Genomic DNA, 17,160 nt, shown 5'->3' on the forward strand with positions numbered 1-17,160 from the left:
GGGAGATGACCCAAATAGATAAAATCATGAATGAAAATGGAATGATTACAACCAATCCCTCAGAGATACAAACAATTATCAGGGAATACTATGAAAAATTATATGCCAACAAATTGGACAACCTGGAAGAAATGGACAAATTCCTGAACACCCACACTCTTCCAAAACTCAATCAGGAGGAAATAGAAAGCTTGAACAGACCCATCACCAGCGAAGAAACTGAATCGGTTATCAAAAATCTCCCAACAAATAAGAGTCCAGGACCAGATGGCTTCCCAGGGGAGTTCTACCAGACGTTTAAAGCAGAGATAATACCTATCCTTCTCAAGCTATTCCAAGAAATAGAAAGGGAAGGAAAACTTCCAGACTCATTTTATGAAGCCTGTATTACTTTGATTCCTAAACCAGACAGAGACCCAGTAAAAAAAGAGAACTACAGGCCAATATCCCTGATGAATATGGATGCCAAAATTCTCAATAAGATACTAGCAAATCGAATTCAACGGCATATAAAAAGAATTGTTCACCATGATCAAGTGGGATTCATTCCTGGGATGCAGGGCTGGTTCAACATTCGCAAATCAATCAACGTGATACATCACATTAACAAAAAAAAAGAGAAAAACCATATGATCTTGTCAATCGATGCAGAAAAGGCCTTTGACCAAATCCAGCACCCTTTCTTAATAAAAACCCTTGAGAAAGTCAGGACAGAAGGAACATACTTAAAGATCATAAAAGCCATTTATGAAAAGCCCACAGCTAACATCATCCTCAACGGGGAAAAACTGAGAGCTTTTCCCCTGAGATCAGGAACACGACAGGGATGCCCACTCTCACCGCTGTTGTTTAACATAGTGCTGGAATTCTAGCATCAGCAATCAGACAACAAAAGGAAATCAAAGGCATCCAAATTGGCAAAGATGAAGTCAAGCTTTCGCTTTTTGCAGATGACATGCTATTATACATGGAAAATCCGACAGACTCCACCAAAAGTCTGCTAGAACTGATACATGAATTCAGCAAAGTTGCAGGATACAAAATCAATGTACAGAAATCAGTTGCATTCTTATACACTAACAATGAAGCAACAGAAAGACAAATAAGGAAACTGATCCCATTCACAATTGCACCAAGAAGCATAAAATACCTAGGAATAAATCTAACCAAAGATGTAAAGGATCTGTATGCTGAAAACTATAGAAAGCTTATGAAGGTAATTGAAGAAGATTTAAAGAAATGGAAAGACATTCCCTGCTCATGGATTGGAAGAATAAATATTGTCAAAATGTCAATACTACCCAAAGCTATCTACACATTCAATGCAATCCCAATCAAAATGGCACCAGCATTCTTCTCGAAACTAGAACAAGGAATCCTAAAGGATTCCAAAGGAATCCTAAAGGAATCCTAATATGGAACCACAAAAGGCCCCGAATAGCCAAAGTAATTTTGAAGAAGAAGACCAAAGCAGGAGGCATCACAATCCCAGACTTTAGCCTCTACTACAAAGCTGTCATCATCAAGACAGCATGGTATTGGCACAAAAACAGACACATAGACCAATGGAATAGAATAGAAACCCCAGCACTAGACCCACAAACGTATGGCCAACTCATCTTTGACAAAGCAGGAAAGAACATCCAATGGAAAAAAGACAGTCTCTTTAACAAATGGTGCTGGGAGAACTGGACAGCAACATGCAGAAGGTTGAAACTAGACCACTTTCTCACACCATTCACAAAAATAAACTCAAAATGGATAAAGGACCTGAATGTGAGACAGGAAACCATCAAAACCCTAGAGGAGAAAGCAGGAAAAGACCTCTCTGACCTCAGCCGTAGCAATCTCTTACTCGACACATCCCCAAAGGCAAGGGAAATAAAAGCAAAAGTGAATTACTGGGACCTTATGAAGATAAAAAGCTTCTGCACAGCAAAGGAAACAACCAACAAAACTAAAAGGCAAGCAACGGAATGGGAAAAGATATTTGCAAATGACATAGCGGACAAAGGGCTAGTATCCAAAATCTATAAAGAGCTCACCAAACTCCACACCCGAAAAGCAAATAACCCATTGAAGAAATGGGCAGAAAACATGAATAGACACTTCTCTAAAGAAGACATCCGGATGGCCAACAGGCACATGAAAAGATGTTCAGCGTCGCTCCTTATCAGGGAAATACAAATCAAAACCACACTCAGGTATCACCTCACGCCAGTCAGAGTGGCCAAAATGAACAAATCAGGAGACTATAGATGCTGGAGAGGATGTGGAGAAACGGGAACCCTCTTGCACTGTTGGTGGGAATGCAAATTGGTGCAGCCGCTCTGGAAAGCAGTGTGGAGGTTCCTCAGAAAATTAAAAATAGACCTACCCTATGACCCAGCAATAGCACTGCTAGGAATTTATCCAAGGGACACAGGAGTACTGATGCATAGGGGCACTTGTACCCCAATGTTCATAGCAGCACTCTCAACAATAGCCAAATTATGGAAATAGCCTAAATGTCCATCAACTGATGAATGGATAAAGAAATTGTGGTTTATATACACAATGGAATACTACGTGGCAATGAGAAAAAATGAAATATGGCCTTTTGTAGCAACGTGGAGGGAACTGGAGAGTGTGATGCTAAGTGAAATAAGCCATACAGAGAAAGACAGATACCATATGGTTTCACTCTTATGTGGATCCTGAGAAACTTAACAGGAACCCATGGGGGAAGGGAAGGAAAAAAAAAAAAGAGGTTAGAGTGGGAGAGAGCCAAAGCATAAGAAACTGTTGAGAACTGAGAACAAACTAAGGTTTGATGGGGGGTGGGAGGGAGGAGAGGGTGGGTGATGGGTATTGAGGAGGGCACCTTTTGGGATGAGCACTGGGTGTTGTATGGAAACCAATTTGACAATAAATTTCATATATAAATTAAAAAAAAAAGAAAATGAATAAACCAACAAGCAAACAGAATGAAACCCAAATGAAGTTACATCCAGTTTCCCCTAGAACTGAAACGTTGCAGAACACTATCATCCGTATATTTAACAGATGGAACAGATTTGTGCTAGTCTTCTGGGGGATGTACCTGGAAGGTGTAGGAGGGTGTAGTTTGGTGTAAGGGCTCCACTGTCCCCTTGGTGGTGTTGCTTAGCTCAATGGGATCAATCTCTGTATGCCTGCATGCATGTCCTAGAGGTGAAAATGGCTTCACTTGGCTGTCTAGTCTCTGGAACAGGAATTTCATGCCCTCACACACATGCAATCCAACATCCCTCCTTTGTCTCAGTTTTTTATCCATTCCCTGCTTCCACCAGGTCTGTGTCTGGGTCTGTGTCTGAGCTATCCATCTGCCAGGTGATGCCTCCCTTCTGAGTTTTATCTCATGTGGGGCTATGTCTCAAAACCCCATGCTTTGGAAACCCCTATGCTTGGACCCACACTGATTCTCTGGGGGAGTGTCTAACCAAGGAATGGACAGGGGCTGGCCTATCCCAGAAAACTTTCATGTGATCGCACTACAGCAGTGTTTCAGGGTTTATGGGAAATGCCAACACACAGCTGGTGCCAGGTTTGGCTGTGTTCTGGCATCTTTGTCTCAATAGGAGCAAATGTGGTAGCTCTCCAGCGACCACCAGGAACTTGGCCCATGGGGAGGCCTTATGGCCTCTAGCAAATACACTCCAAGCAGGGGTATTTCTTTTCCCTATGTGGCACATAGCCCCCTCAGACTGCTCTACCTGCCCTACTTCCTCACTGAAGCACCACCAGGCACTGAGCTCCAAACCTTCAGAATCTGTGTGCCACTGTTTATAGAATCCTGGTGGCATTGAAACCCTTTCCTTTCTCCCTGTCAATGGTTTTAGAAAACAGCCTTCTTGTCCAGTCCTGAAGGGGTTTTCAGTCTTTGTCTCTTTCTTTCCAGCTACTTTCAGGGGATAGGGGGTACTTTTATTGCCCAATCCCAAAGTGCTTCACTCTCCCCATTTCTCTTTCTCTCTCTGTCCTCTATCCATGAAAATGGATTCCTACCCTCCACAACTCCATGCCTTTTCTCTTCCCTAATTCACCTCTCCAGACTGCATACCTGCTCAGTTCTTTGGGTCAAATCATGCAGATTTTTGAGTTAATCCTCAGATCAGTTTCCTAGGTGTGCCAAATGATTTGATGCTGATCTAGCTGCATTTTAGGGATGAGACAAGCTCAGGATCCCCATACTGCTCTGTCATTTTAACTCTAAGATCCCTACAGGGTTTTCCTTTTAAAGTTGGACCTTTTTATCCCTATTGGTGAGAAAATTCAGTTGGCTCCATATTCTCAACAATATTTGTTATTATCAAATAGTTTTTAAGTCCTATGTCTTTTCTTCTCTATTTTAGACATTGAAAATCATACAGTTGCTCTGAGGATTGCTATAGTTCCAAATATCAGAATGGCATGTTTTCATTATTCTTTAATTAAAATGTATTTTAAAAATTTCCCTTTTGATATTTTCCTTTGATACTTGGGTTATAGAAATGGGTTTTGTCTAATTTTCAATTATTTGAAGATTTTTCTGAAGATCTTAATGATTTCTAATGTATACATTTATGGTTCAGAAACCATGCTCTGAATGGCGAAACCATGCTCTGAATGGCTTTGGTCTTTTGAAATTTATGGAGACCAATTGTTCTGGTGATTTTGAGTGAATGTTTTACATTAACTTGAGAAGAATATACTTGATTTTATGGATTGGGGTTATATATAACATATATGATATATATCATATATATTACATATATATGACATATAAATATATATACATATATATTATATATATGATATATATATATATATATATATATATATATATATACATCATCGCCTTGGCCATTTGTATTGTTCAAATTATATACATCAATTTAGATTTGTCTGCTTTTTTCTTTCAGTAATTCACAATGTAATGTTAAAATCTGCAGCTATATTTGTGGATGTGTTTATTTCTCCCTTTAATTGTGTCTTTTTTCCCTTATCCTGGATCTCTATTATTGCATGCATACATATTTTACACTCTAAGTATTTTTGATAACATGACCCCTTTTGTCAATATGAAATGGCCTTATTTACATCTTCCTCAATTGTTTTTATGAAATCACTTTTTTTCTGATATTAATAGAACCACTTCAGCTTTTTTATGCTGTGTACAAGAATGTTTGCATAAAATAAGTTTTTCCTTTTTAGATCGTCAATATCTGTGGCTTTATGTTGGAAGTGTTCCATTGTATGTTTGTGTATTTGTTTTTGTTATCTGCATATAATAGGAAGGTATGCTTCAAATGACAAATAATTATATACTTTTCTACAAAGAAATCTCCCAGGAATTATTGCCAGCTATGCAAAAATGTTTGTATTTATCCTCTTAAACAAACTTTTATATTATTGAGGTATCTACTGGGACCAGATTCAGATGAGCAATAATTTCCTGGGTATAGTTTCTTAGCTTCTCTGATACTAAGGCTATATTTCTCTCTGTGCTATATGATTGTCTAAGATTCTTAGGGGCTTATAATTATTTTATTACTTTATTACAAATTACACCTGAACTCTGTCATTTTACATATTTAATTTGAGGTGTACTCTATTTTCTTATTAGATTTTTAAAACTGCAATTAGTCTGGTCTCCATTACTCTCCAAATGTCTAGATTTCCTTCTCCCATTTTTTCCCTTCAAGACAAGTTTAAAATATTAGTTCAGTATCTTGGCTACTAAAAACTCATCATTAATTTTATTTCCCTCTTAATTTATAGCAAGCTATTATCCTTCTTGTCTCATTCCCTTCTGCTACATTTGTTGCCTGTAGCTTTTATTTTATGCTCTCACTTATTTGCACTTGCTATCAAGCTTTAACCAATCCATGCATGTGAATGTGTATATGTATATTTGTGGCATCTTATTACTTTTTTATGTCAAGCAATTAATGTTTTTGAGTTTTTATATTGTTATGACTTACTTGTGTTGTCTTTCTATATTAAATATTATTATATTCCATGGTGTGAAAAAATAATAAATAAAAATCCCATTAATAAAAATTCCTCTCTAATAATTTTATAAAAGGTACTCACTCAGGAAGATAGTACTTTCTTCTCCTTTTCCCTTTTTGTTTCTCCCTAAACAGTGTCACACAATCATAAAGCCTTCTTTTCAAACAGATGGAACTTAGAAGTTAAAGTGAGATGAACAGTTTACGAAAGTGGTAATATAAAGAGAAGAAAACTGGGGAATTATTATACCTCAATACAGATTCCTTTTTTATTAATCATATGTTACTGCTGTACAGATAGGCAAAAAGGTAGACTTCAAAATCTTTGCAAACCATAAAAGGTCACATTTATTTTTGGGTAAGCTAAAAGAGTCAAAATAATAAGGGAAATTCCAGAAAAATATGTTGTGGAGTATAATCATGATTCAGAAATGCCATTCTCAACAGGAGTATTTATAACTAAAAAATCTAATATCTGAGATTTTTTTAGAAGATATTTCATCGGAAAAAAATAATGCTGCTGTTTAAATGGGATTTCTGCGGATTTGATTCATCTCTTTTGTGTGGTATTTTCGTTACCTTCTATAGTAAAAAAAAAAAAAAAAAATCTCTTCCATAGAATTTTCCAATTGAAAACCGGAAACTGAATATTCACACAAAGCAAATATAAACCCTCTGGAATTGGGTGTTGGATATTCAGGAAGAAATGTCCCTTTTAGCCAAGACCAAGTTTTGGAAACAAACTGACAACACTAACTGCGTTTTAATAAAAATCATTTCAGTGCCTCAATATGCATGGCAAACAGCTGCAAGTGTCAGGTTCAGATAAGCTGAAAGCAAGATGGCTGAAAGGTACATTTTCTAATCAACTTCCTGAATTATCTTTGACTCCTGGTATGGCCTCACATGTGACCTAATTATGAAGCATAACATGCCAATATTTTCATAACAAAAAAATGAAAATTGGTCTTTTAATTCTTTGGAAATGGTTCATGATGTTATCCTTGCCCTGTTACTTCAATGAATTTTAGATATACTCTTCCCCTTAAACTTTGTCTTCTGACTAAAAAGTGGCAGACACCAATTTTGGGTGACGTCACTTTCATTCTGTGTTCCATTATGCACATTTTGCAAGTTCTTAAATTTATATATTTCAGTAGCTAATACTTTTTTTTTCCTGAGGCCATAGTTGGTTAAAGTCTTTTGAAAATGAATTTTATCTAGGCCATGGCCAAAGTGGTTTACTTCTTAAAAAGTAGGCAGTAAAGACATGGGAATTCAAAATAACATGCCTGGGTGTGTTTATTAAGAGTAGCATGGGAAAATATTGTTTAGATTATTTTTTTTTCCTGCTCTATACTTCAGAAAGTTTAGTGGCTTCATTTTGATATTAATCTTCCTTTGTTCTTAATTCCCTCACCCCATCCTGTTCTCTTTCATTCTTTCCTTCCTCTTATGAAAGGCACTTTTTTTTTTAACCATGAAAAACCGTGATACAGAATTTATATTTCTTAAGCTGTAGTTAGCATTAAAAAATTTGTACATGGAGGGGCGCCTGGGTGGCCAGTCGGTTAAGCGTCTGACTTCAGCCAGGTCACAATCTCGCGGTCCGTGAGTTCGAGCCCCGCGTCAGGCTCTGGGCTGATGGCTCAGAACCTGGAGCCTGTTTCCGATTCTGTGTCTCCCTCTCTCTCTGCCCCTCCCCCGTTCATGCTCTGTCTCTCTCTGTCCCAAAAATAAATAAACGTAAAAAAAAATTAAAAAAAATTTGTACATGGAAAGATAAGAGCATTTCAACAAATAGGTACAAAAGGTTCTGATGTAGAAATGCATTTCACTAATTCAAGAAACTAAAAGAAGACTAGTAAAGAAATGAGAGTTCTAATTGATAAAATGTTACCATGTGGATTTTAATAGTACTGAAAATGGTAATAGTTGGAGAAGAGAAGAAAGATAAACATGTATTTAACTTCTTCAGTGACTGCCAGGGGAAAGATCAAGAGATAAATAGGTGAAGGTAGTTAAGAGGGATGAGAATGTTTGAGCCTTGTTACTACACACAGTGAAAGAGGAAATTTACTGTTATGTTTTTGTTGGTGGTGGTAGTATCTTTTAAGACAATAAAGACCCAGAAGTGACAATTGCAGGCAAAAAGGTATCAGGTTACCCTCCTAGTACAGGTATGTAAAACAATAAAAAATGGTTTCAGATTGGTGAAATTATAGGAGAAGCTGATGTTCAATTCACAGCTGGTTTTCCATAAAAGCAAAGATAGTAATAACAATGCAAAATGGTACATATATAGGAAGTTTGTTGATTACAAAGTGATGAAAATTATGGAGAGAACAGGAAGGGATGGATGATTGGATTAGGTTGGGAAATGTACAGAAATTATATCTTGCATTGACTGGAAGGATGGGACTTTTGTCAGTGACTGGGGTTGGCAGAACTGTAAGGCAAGATGGATTTATTCTAATAGTTTGAGTGAGGCAGGGTAGCTAGACTTACTGTTATATTTCTAAATACATCCTCTCGGTTGTAGCAGCATACAACGTAGACTCTTGAAAACTTCATGTTTACATATGGTGCTGATACACAAAAGATAACTTCTCAAAGTTTCCTGCTTATGAACCATTTAGTCCAGTAAAGGAGAAACAGTGGCAAGTAAAAATTGTATTTGTAGCATTAAAGAAATAGTAGAAACCCAAAGGCTCAAGTCAATGAATTACCCATGATGTGTGTTCATAAAGGAAAACAGGCAGTGTTAGTTTGCTGAGGCTGCCGTAACAAAATACCACAGACGGGCTGACTTAAACAACAGATTTATTTTCTCACCGTTCTTGAGGCTAGTTGTCTGAGATCAAGGTATTAGTGAGACTGGTTTCTTTCAAAGTCTCTCTCCTTGACTCACAGATGGTCACCTTCTTACTGTGTCTTCTCATGGTCATCCCTCTCGCATACACATGTGATTGCTGTTTTTATCTACGTGTCCAAATTACCTGTTTCTGCAAGGATAACAGTCACATTGGACTAAGGCCCACCCCAAAGACTTCTTTTAACTTAAGATTTTCAAAGACCCCATATCTCTAAATATTGACACATTCTGAGGCACTGGGTCTTACATTATAGGAATCAGCATATGAGCCTACAGATTTGGGGGGAACACAATTCAGCCCATAACAAGCAAGTAAGGCTAATGTGCTTTTATCTAAAAGTCCATCTGTGTACCCGTATAACAGAGGATTGTCTATTCTGCCACCTGCTCGTAAGGTTGGTAATGTAAAGCAAGGAAAGAGCAAAATATACTTAAGGAGGGCACTACTACTAATACTAAGGAGTTTATTCTTTGGCCTCTTGGTACCTCATGAAAATGCAGAATTAGATACAAATAACTTGACAAACAGACATGATATGCAGTGTTTCATTCAGTGCAGTCTACAAAAATTGTAAACTTCTAGGCATGTGTAAGTGAGCATAGAATCTACCGTGTTTTTCCCAAAAAAAGAACACTAACAATTAAATCTGCTCCTGATTACTTATGTGACATTAGACAAACCCACCCAGACATTATAAACATTATAAACACCCAAAGATTATTATCTTCAAATAGAGAGTTATGGACAAAGGCTACCTAGGGATTCTTTCAGTCTCTATCTGTATTTTTTCAAATATTAAATAAGACAAGCATAAAAATGAGGTAAGATTTGAAGAATCATAACAGTATGATAGATAATATTATTATTCTCACCTTATAATCTTAAGTATTTTTTTTTATTTTCTCATAATACAATATTGTGTTTACATTTTGTTTTGGAGGGGAAGGGATGATATTAAACATAGCTTCAACTCCATATAAAGTTTCAATACTCCTTCATATCTCATGTTAAATCCTATTTCAATGACATTACTCTGTTTGAGAGGAGGATCAACTCTTTTTTGTGTATTTTACAAAGTGAAGGAAGAGTTTTAAGTGTTCTCTTGCTACTAGGTTTACTTTACCAGGTGATCTTACTATAATGTAAACCACCCAAAACTCCCCTGAAAAGCTTCTAACATGATACTTTAAAAGCAATAGCCACACTTTCAGGTAAGGAACAAAATAAAAGTAAAACAAACATAAAACAGAATAACTACAAAAACCTAACCAGATCATATCGTTATCTGTGTAAAATATCTTCCACCTTGAAAGTTACTCTTTCTAAACTGAAAAAAGATGTTGCCACATTCTTGGTTGCCCACACTCATTATTTCTTTAAAGTTCACATATATATCCACTTATTTTGAATACAATGGCCAAAATAAATGCATTGAATTGGGAACATAGAACCTTTGTAGCTCAGTATAGGTAGTGAAGGTAAAGTCTTTCAAAACTGAAACAAACCAAAAGACTGATAAGTTTTATATTTTTTCTTATTCACTCATCCATTTATTTCAAATTATGCTTTTCTTTTTCCTAATACTTCTTGGAAGACTTCCTACTTACATATTCTCTAACATTTGAATTTTTTTAATTTGGAACTTCTTTTCTATTTTTCCCCCAGGATGTCAAAATGTCAATACCTTTTTAAAAATTCTGATGTGGAGGCCCCTGGGTGGTTCAGTCTGTTAAGTATCTGACTCTTGATTTTGGCTCAGGTCACAATCTCATGGTTGTGGGATCAAGCCCTGCATTGAGCTCTATACTGGGTATGGAAGCTGTTAAGATTCTCTCTCTCTCCCTCTTTCCTTCTACCCTGCTTATGTGCTTGCTCGCTTTCTCTCTCAAAAAAAAAAAAAAAGTAAAAGAAAAAAAAATTCTGAGGTACTGACAGGTGACATCAGCATCTTGGTAGCAGGAGTCATTACAGGCAGGCAGAGAGAGAGACAGAGACACAGAATCCGAAGCAGGCTCCAGGCTCTGAGCAGTCAGCACAGAGCCTGACGCAGAGCTCAAACTCACAGACCCTGAAATCATGACCTGAGCTAAAGTTGGACGCTTAACTGACTGAGCCACCCCGGTGCCCCAGGTGTTCACTACTTCAAATGTGGTGGCAGAGGCACTTTTCATTGAACACCATGAAAAATCATGGTAATGTGGTATTACAAAAAGAAAACGACAATTTTCCAGCAAATGAACTCAAAGACATGGAATATTGCAATATAGCTGATAAAGAATTTTAAATAGCTGTTATGAAGAAATTCAATGAGCTACAAGAAAATTCAGAATACAAGGCGATACAATGATATTGAGAATAAAAGTAACAAACAGAAGGGGTACTTTACCATAGAGGTTGAATTTCTTTTTTTTTTTTAATTTTTTTAATGTTTATTTATTTTTGAGACAGAGACAGAGCATGAATGGGGGAGGGTCAGGGAGAGAGACACAGAATCTGAAACAGGCTCTAGGCTCTGAGCTGTCAGCACAGAGCCCGACACGGGGCTTGAACTCACGGACCACGAGATCATGACCTGAGCCGAAGTCGGCCGCTTAACCGACTGAGCCACCCAGGCGCCCCGAGGTTGAATTTCTATAAAGGAACAAAATATTCTGGAACTGAAGAACCTAATAATGACATGAAGAATGAACTAGAATTGATTAGAAATGGAGCTGATCATGCAAAAGAGAGAATTAGTGAGCATAAAGATTGAAATGTAAAGATGATTCAGGTGGCAAAGGAGAGAGAAATAAATTTCTAAAAAGTGAATAAATCTTACAAGAATTATATGAATCCACTAGAAAATCCAACATAAAAATAATGGACATCTCAAAAAGAGAAATGGGGAAGGATGAAACAGAGAGTATATTTAAAGAAATAATAGCTGAGAATTTCCCAAGCCTTGGAAAGGAACTTCATATACAAGACCAAAAAGCCAATAGAACACCTCATTATCTCAATGCACAAAGACCTTCTCCAGTTTTATATTAAAACTGTCAAAAGTCAATGATAAAGAATTTTAAAGGCAGTCAGGGAAAAAAGACAGTAACCTACAAAGGTACCCTCATTAGGCTACCAGCAGGCTTCTCAGCAGAAACTTTATAAGCCAGCAGAGAGTAGAATGACACACGCAAAATATTGAAAGATAAAAACTGCCAGCCAAGAAGAGTAGTCTATCTGGCAAAGTTATCCTTCAGATATGAAGGACAAATAAAGGCTTTCCCAGGCAAACAAAAGTTAAAGGAGTTCGCAAACCCTAGACCTGGCTTACACAAAATGTTGAAATGAGCTCTTTTAGCTGAAACAAACAAACAAACAACAAAAAAAAAATACACACAAAATTTTGATCAATATGAGAGTCAGAATTAGAATAAGTTTTTTTAAGAATAGTATATTAAACTTTTAATTACAGCATAAACTTTAGAATAAATGAACATTAAAAATAACAATAGCTACCATAACTTGCTAATGAAATCATAGCATAAAAGGAGATAATTTGTGAGATCTAAACTATAACAGAGGCAGAATATAAGAATGGAACTTTTATAAATGAATGAAGATAAATTGCTATCAGCAAAAAAAGGACTATTTTTATCTAAGAAATATTTCATGTAAGCCTCATGGTAATCATGAAAGCAAAAATCTAGAGAAGAAACACAAGACATAAAAAAGGGAGACACTGAACAAATCACTATGGACAACTACCAACTTACATAGCTAGACAGAAACAGAAGGAAAAAGAAACAATTCAGAGACAAGATAACCAGAAGTCAAAAGTTAAAATGGCAGTATAAATTGTGACATATTCATAATCACCCTAGATGTAAATGGAATGAACTCACCAATCAAAAGTCATAGAGTGGCTGGACAGATAAAAAAAATAGTGAAACCCAATTATATGCTGACTACAAGAGACTCATTTCAGCTCTAAAGACACACGTAGTCTCAAAGTGAAAGTATGGAAGATGATATTCCAAGCAAACAGAAATGAAGAAAAGGTAAGTGTAGCCAAACTTGTATCAGGCCAAAAAATGTAATATGACAAAGGAGGTCATTTTATGATAAGGGATCAATACATCAAGAAGATATAACAATCCTAAATGTACACATTCCCAGTACCCGAGCACTAAAATATATTAAGCAATTAGTAACAGAACTTAAGAGCAAAATAGGCAAAAATTCAGTAATTGTAAGGGACTTTAATACTTCATCATCAGCAATAGATAGATTCTATAAATGGAAAATCGACAAGGAAATATTGGAATTGAAGCACAGTTTAGAACAAATAGACTTAATAGACAAATACATCCAACAGCAGCAGAATACACATTCTTCTCAAGTGCACATAAAACATTCTCCAGACCCCATATCCAGGATAGATCATATAATAGGCCAAAAAACAAATCTTAGCAAATTTAAGATTGAAATAATACCAACTATCTTCTCTGGCCATAATGTTATGAAACTTAGAAATCAATAATAAGAGGAAAGTGAGAAGATTTACAAATATGTGGAAGTTAAACAACACACTTCTAAACAACCATGGGGTTAAGGAAGAAGTCAAAGGGAAATAAAAAAGAAATCTCAAAAGAAATACAAATGAAAACACAACATGTCATGTATTGACATGTATTGACAGTTCTGAGAGTAAAGTTTATAGTAATAAATGCATATATTAAGACATTAGAAAAATATAAAAACTTAATTTTATACTTAAAAGAACCCAAAAAAGAAGAACAAACTACAACCAAAGATATCAGAAGGAAAAATATAATAAGAATTAAAGTGGAAGTGAATGAAATACAGACCAGAAAAAATAGAATGGGTCAACAAAAGAGAAGATTCTTCTTAAAGAGAAGAATTATCTCTTATCTTAAAAGAGATAAACAAATTGACAGAACTGTAACTGGACTAAGGAAAAAAGAAAAGCCAAATCAGTAAAGTTACAAAGTTACAAAGTTACAAACAAAAGAGGGGACCTTTCAACTGGTACCACCAAAATACAGGAAATCATGAGACTACTGTGAATAATTATGTGCCAGCAAATTGCATAATCTAGATGAAATGAATACTTTTCTAGAAACACACAAGCTACCAAGACTGAATAAAAAAGAAACAGAAAATCTGAACAAAATAATAATGAGTAGAGAAATTGAATCAGTAATCAAAAAACTCCCAACCCAGAAATCTTCAGGATCAAGTGGCATCACTGGAGAATTATACCAAAAACTTAAAGAAGAATTAACACCAATCTTCTTGAACTCTTCCAAGATATTGGGGAGGAGGCAACACTTATTCTCTGAGACCAGCATTACTTTGATACCAAAACCAAGTAAGGACAGAACAGAAACAGGAAAAATATAGACCAATATTTCTACTGCACATGCATGTAAAAATTCTCAAGAAAATATTAGCAAACCAAATTCAAGAACACATTTAAAGGATTATACACTATGACTGAGTGGGATTTATCCCTGGGATGCAGGGCTGTTTAACATATGCAAATCAAGAAACATTACCTCACATCAATGAAATGAGAGATAAAAATCACATGATCATCTCAATAGATGCAGAAAATGAATTTGACAACATGTAACAATCATTGATGATGAAAACCCTGAACAGACTAGGTATAAAAGGAGCATAACATACGGAAGGTATTATATGACAGATCCACAGCTAACAATCTACTCAATACAGAGAAATTAAAAGTGTTTCCCATAAGATCAGGAGTAAGGCACGAAAGCCTGCTCCCACTACTGATACAGATAATACTGAAGTCCCAGCTAGAGCAATTAGAAAAGAAAGAGGAATAAAAGGCATCTAAATTGGAAAGGAAGAAGTAAAATGGTTATTATTTGCTGTTGGTATGATTCCATATAGAGAGAATCCCAAGAATCAATAAAAAAAATATTGGCATCAATTAATGACTTAATTAAAGTTGCAGTATACAAAATCAACCTACAGAAATTAATTAATTTCATTCCTTCACACTACTGATGAAGCACTGGAAAATAAAATCATCCCATTTACAGTAGCATCAAAAACAGTAAAATATGAAGGAATAAATTTAATGAAGGAAGTGAAAGATCTGTACATAGAAACTACAAAACTTTGCTGACAAAAATCAAAGAAGACACAAACAAATGGAAAGACATCTGTATTCATGATTTAAACTTGTTAAAACTGTCATATGACATAACCTGCCTAAGGATTCAATGTATTCTCTATCAAAACAAAAAGCATTCTTCAAATAGAAGAAACAATCTTTTTTTTTAATGTTTTTCTTTATTTTTGAAGGAGAGAGAGAGAGACAGAACATGAGCGGGGGAGGAGCAGAGAGAAAGGGAGAAAGAATCTGAAGCAGGCTTCAGGCTCTGAGCTGTCAGCACAGAGCCCAATGAGGGGCTCGAACTCACGAACTGTGAGATCATGACCTCAGCCGAAGTGGGATGCTTAACTGACTGAGCCACCCAGGTACCCCGAAATAGAAGAAACAATCTTAAAATGTGTGTGAAATCATAAAAGACCTCAATTAGCCAAAGAAATCCTGAGAAAAAAGAACAAAGCCAGAGGTATAATGCTTCTGGATTTCAAACTATACTATACAGCCATAGTAATAAAAACAATACGGTACTGGCACAAAAATGGGCATACTAACTGATGAAACAGAGCAGAGAACCTAAGATGAGGCCCCAGCTTATATGACTAACTAATATTTGACAAAGAAGCCAAGACTTTTCAATGGGAAAGGATGGTCTCTGCAACAAATGGTGCTGCAAAAACTGGGGAAACATATGCAAAACAATGAATTTGGACCCCTATTTCACACCACTCACAAAAATTAACTGTAAGTGGAGCAAAGACTTAAATATAAGATCTGATATCATAAAGCTGCTAGAAGAAACTGTAGGAAAGAAGCTTATTATATGGGTCTTGGCAATAGTTTCTTGGGCATTGCACAAAAAAGCACATACAACAACAACAAAAAAAACAATCCATAAAGGGGACTACATCAAACTTAAAGCTTCAGCACAGCAAAAGAAACAACAAAATGAAGACAATCTGTAGAATGGGAGAAAAATTTTGCAGACCACATATTGGATAGATAAGGGATTAATATCCTAAGGATATAATGAACTTTGTCAACTCAATAAGGAAAACCTCCCAAATAATCCAATTAAGAAATGGGCAGAACTAAATAAACATTTCTCCAAAGAGAACATAAAAATGACCAATATACACAAGAGAAGATGCTCAGAATCACTAATTATCAGGAAAGTGCAAATCAAAAACCACAATGAGATATCTAACAGCCACCCGTCAGAATGAATGGCTATCATCAAAAAGACAAGAGGCACATATACTCGTGAAAAGAGAGTCTTTATACATTGCTGAAGGTGATGTAAATGTCTAACCGCTATGGAAAACAATGTGGGAATTCCTCAAGAAATGAAAAATAGATCTGCCATATGATCCAGCAATTCCAACTCTGGATATATACCCAAAGGAAATGAAAATGGCAAGATATATGCACACCCGTATTTATTGGAGCATTATTCCCAAAGCCAAGTTATGGAAACAGTTCAAATGCCCATCAAAACATGAATGGATAAAAAAGATGTGCTACATACACACAATGGGATATCATTCAGCCATGTGAAAGGAAGATATCCTCCCATTTGGGACAACATGGAAGGGCCTTGAGCACGTTATGCTAAGCAAGATAAACTGGACAAAGAATAACAAGTAATAGATGATATCACTTATATATGAAATCTTAAAAAAAAAAGTTTAAACCTGTAAAAAACAGAGTAAAAACAGAGTAAAGTGTTAGTTACCACAGGATGGAGGGAGGTGGAGGATATAAGTGATAATATTTAAGGGCGGAGACTTGTAATTAGTAAAAAGCCATAGAGATCTAATGCACAGTATAGTGAACATAGATTATAATAGTGTGCTATAATTATGTAATGTGTTAAATTTTGCTACATTGGCAGTCATATTACAACATTCAAAGGTATCAAAGTAACACATATACTTACAAACGTTATATGTCACATTTATTGCACAAAATTTCTTTTAATTCTATTTTACTGCTCAAGTAAAATATATTTAATTTTAGGTAGAAAGAACTTATACATAGGTTATATATAGGAAGACACAGTTTATTAAAATATTTTTCTTTGGGTGCTTGGGTGGCTCAGTCCCTCAAGGGTCTGACTTTTGGC

This window comes from Herpailurus yagouaroundi, unplaced genomic scaffold (assembly GCF_014898765.1).
Source record: "Herpailurus yagouaroundi ecotype Mexico unplaced genomic scaffold, PumYag 164, whole genome shotgun sequence".
Taxonomy (NCBI): Eukaryota; Metazoa; Chordata; class Mammalia; order Carnivora; family Felidae; genus Herpailurus; species Herpailurus yagouaroundi.